This window comes from Aplysia californica, unplaced genomic scaffold (genome assembly GCF_000002075.1).
Source record: "Aplysia californica isolate F4 #8 unplaced genomic scaffold, AplCal3.0 scaffold00347, whole genome shotgun sequence".
In the NCBI taxonomy this organism is placed as follows: Eukaryota; Metazoa; Mollusca; class Gastropoda; order Aplysiida; family Aplysiidae; genus Aplysia; species Aplysia californica.
In genome coordinates this window covers 654,044-657,452 of record NW_004797617.1, presented here as the reverse complement: position 1 = coordinate 657,452, position 3,409 = coordinate 654,044, and the positions used below count along the sequence as shown (strand labels likewise).

The 3,409-nt window shown below is 37.6% G+C and overlaps 1 long non-coding RNA gene across 1 annotated transcript in view; it reads left to right on the top strand.

Annotated features, from left to right (window-relative positions):
• The window catches only part of LOC118478050, a 10,431-nt gene extending 8,041 nt beyond the window's left edge, over window positions 1-2,390 (top strand). The window contains exon 2 of the long non-coding RNA XR_004858770.1: window positions 1,337-2,390. This is a non-coding gene — a long non-coding RNA (uncharacterized LOC118478050). The remainder of the gene's footprint in view (window positions 1-1,336) is intronic.
• The last annotated feature ends 1,019 nt before the right edge of the window (window positions 2,391-3,409 follow it).

The following is a 3,409-nucleotide window of genomic DNA, read 5'->3' as shown; positions in this document are numbered from 1 at the left end:
ACAAACAAACAAAATCTGATTCAGTTTTTTTTTCAAGTTTAATTTCTGGGTTTTAATAAAGTAAGGTAAGTCTCAGACACACGTCGTTTCTCAAAGTGACGTATGGTCACTTCTCAAAGCAATGCATGGTCACCTCTCAAAGTGACGTAGAGTCACATCTCAAAGCCACATATTGTCACCTCTAAAACCACGTATGGTGGAGTCTTTCACTAAGCAGTCGATAAGCACATTTGAAGGGTTTAGATGCAAAAACAGATATATCCAAATTTCAGGTTTTGAGAAAAGAGGATTATTTTATTCACACAAAGCTTTCATTTCACTCACAAATCTGTTGTCAGATTTAAGTAAGCTTTGTACATTACAAACAGGAATCAGTTAGTATTCAAATCTACAGTAATATTTTTAGCAGTTACAGCAGATTTTATTTTCTGTTTTTGTGCAAAATCAGATATATCCAAGAAAACATTTTTATGCAAAAACAGATATATCCAAAATTCACTCTCATACTAAAAAACATCAAGCTAAACACTTAAAACTTCACAACAAAGCAATAAAGTTCACATCCCACATGAAAATTTGAATTTTTTAAGTTAAAAGGTGACCATTCATGATAATAAATTAATCATTGATAGACAGGGTCTTCACATTACGAGAGCTTATTACTATTACTTTAGTCTCTATGGACAGACACAGATGAAGACAGTATGATATTCATAAAATTAGTTCATAAAAACACATTATTTTAAAAGAAAAGTAATGCACTGTTTGTATCATATAGTCAAATTTTAAGTAACTCAGTTTTGCTAAAATGTGAAAAATACTGATACGATAAGGCTAAAAAAATGAGACACAGCGTTTTGTAATCAGACGGCTGACGAACCATATTCAATGCATCTAAAAGACAATGGAATACATGCTGAATTATTTAACTCCACAAATCGAAGTCAACATTCTATACCAACAATATACAAGACACATAATGTCATACTAGAACAAAGAGCGAAATATCATGTAGTGTACAACTAAAAAAGATGGAAACTGAAATTCCAACATCTCACGTTCAATCATCATAAAAGCCATGCACATCAATACATACCCAAACTCACATCTATTCACACAGACACACTCACATTCTGACAGCTGCCATGAGGCGTTAAAGTGACATTCAGGTTTTCTTAGTCAGAATCAGAATCTGAATTTCTGACTGCTGACGTTGGAACAGCCATCATGTCACGGTAACGCCCCGTGACAGCATCACTTGCACCCATATCTTCAAGCAACTTAAACACATCCCTTTTTTTGGCTTCTTTGACAGTGCTTGTTTTCCTCAACACAGGAGGCCTAAAGTTGGACCACGACCTTCCCTGCTTTAGAACACCATGGATGTGAAGGTCTCCATAGTACGAATCGGAAACCTTCACCTTATCCCCACTTCCATCTATACCAATCCTTTTCACAGTAGAAATACTGAACTCCCGTTTCTGTTTAACAAAACGCTGTGTCTCACTTTTAAAATCGAAAGCCTGCCAGTCTCTCCCGTACTCAAAGACCAGGCCATGCCTTCTAAGAATACTAATGTACTGGTCAGGCAGGGTAATGGTCTCCAAACGTTTTATATCCTGGGCTACTCTCCCGAAGGCACGATCAGCTGGGAGGTAGCTGTGACCTCGCACTCGGAAAGTGTACGAAATATCCGTTTGAGGGAAAAAAATTTCCTGTCCGCCAGGAGCATAGACAGAACATTGAAGTTCTTATTCTGCCCATAGGCAGAGTCACTGAATAAGCGAAGTTCACGCTTGGACGTAATTTCCTGCTGGTGAAATTGGACAAAATGATGGAGTGCGGAGGCGATCATATTTGAGTCTTTGTGGTTCTCACACTCCAACCACGTAAAAAACAACCACATCATCCTTCTGCTGAGGGCCGTTTTGACCCTTGTGGCAAATGACCCCAAAGACATACAGATGTAGCTGCCGACTGTAATATGCCGCACCTATAGGAGTCTTCGGGAGCACCTGATTTTCCATCATGTCAAAACAAATTGACATGGAGTCCTCGCTTACGGCATTAAGCTCATTATAAAATTTGCGAGCCCTTCTGCGATGCAGAATATATTCCGCAGCCAACTCAGTTCTCCGCTCTGTCTGAAGATCTGCCTGCTTCCCTTGCTCCTTGTAACGCTCGCACGTAGCGCATCTGTCTGTGTTGGGATGGCCAAATCCAAGATTGAAGTCCCCCCTGAAGACCGTGTAGTACAGGGAATAGGAGACCTGCAAAAGAAAATGAATAAATAACCTTTATTAAAACTCATAACCATGACCATCAAATCAAATCAGTAGAGTCCTTTCTGCCACTGAGGAAGAATGTTGTGTTTCAATAAAGCAGAGTCTTGAGAGTTTGTGTATGTCGGGTTTTTGTCAGCCTGCAGAGTGAAAAATCAACCTTATTCTCATAAATTTTAATGCTTTTCATCTGCCAGAACAAGAGACCTGCACAAGAAAACAGTAATCTTTATTTTAAACAATCAGGAGACCTAAAAAAGGACAAAAGTAATCTTCATTAAAAAACATCAGAGATCTGAAAACGAAAAGATTAGTCGTAACTTTAAAAATTTCAACAAACCTGAAATTGAAAACCATATCGTAATGTGATCAGATGTTCAAAATTCTTGTACAGTAGGGTATTGTTTGAAAGTAGAAGTGGACTGGCGTCTCTATGGTGGGCTGGCTAGGGTTTCCTCCGCTGCACAGACGTTACCACGATTTCTACAAAGTGCGGGTGGTTTTCATTAATTGATTGATTTATTAATCAATGAATAGTTAGTCCGTCAATTCATTAGATATTTAATTTGTCAGTGAATAGATTAAATGATTACTTAATCGGTTAATCAAAAAATAATTTATGTTATCTATCTGTCTATTTATTAATTTATTTTATTATTTTATTTTATTTTTCATCTGTGTTGTTTCTTTTGTCTTGAGAACCTGCGTCTGTCTACTGGGATTCTGCATCTCACTCATCCCGGGTTGCCCGTACAGACGATCCTAATTTTGTTTGCTTTAGTAGAGGTTTTACGGCGCTCGCAACTGCATATAAGGTCATTTGAGCGCCAGAAGATTAGAGGTGTTACAAGAGAGTAACAAACATAATAAAAAAAGAAGGAGGGGAGATAAGGACGATAGATGTCTGATAGGAAAGAAGAAGAGGCAAACCACACCAGAGCACCCGCCAACCACCCACAGACGATCCTATCCTACAGTGCCATACCATTATACTCAAATGAAATTGCATTATTGCGTCTTACTAACTAATACTAGAATATAACATAGCATAAAATCCTGCAGACGGCGCACTGAAAAAAATAAAATAATAATAAGTAGTAATAATAAAGAATTAATAATAATAATTT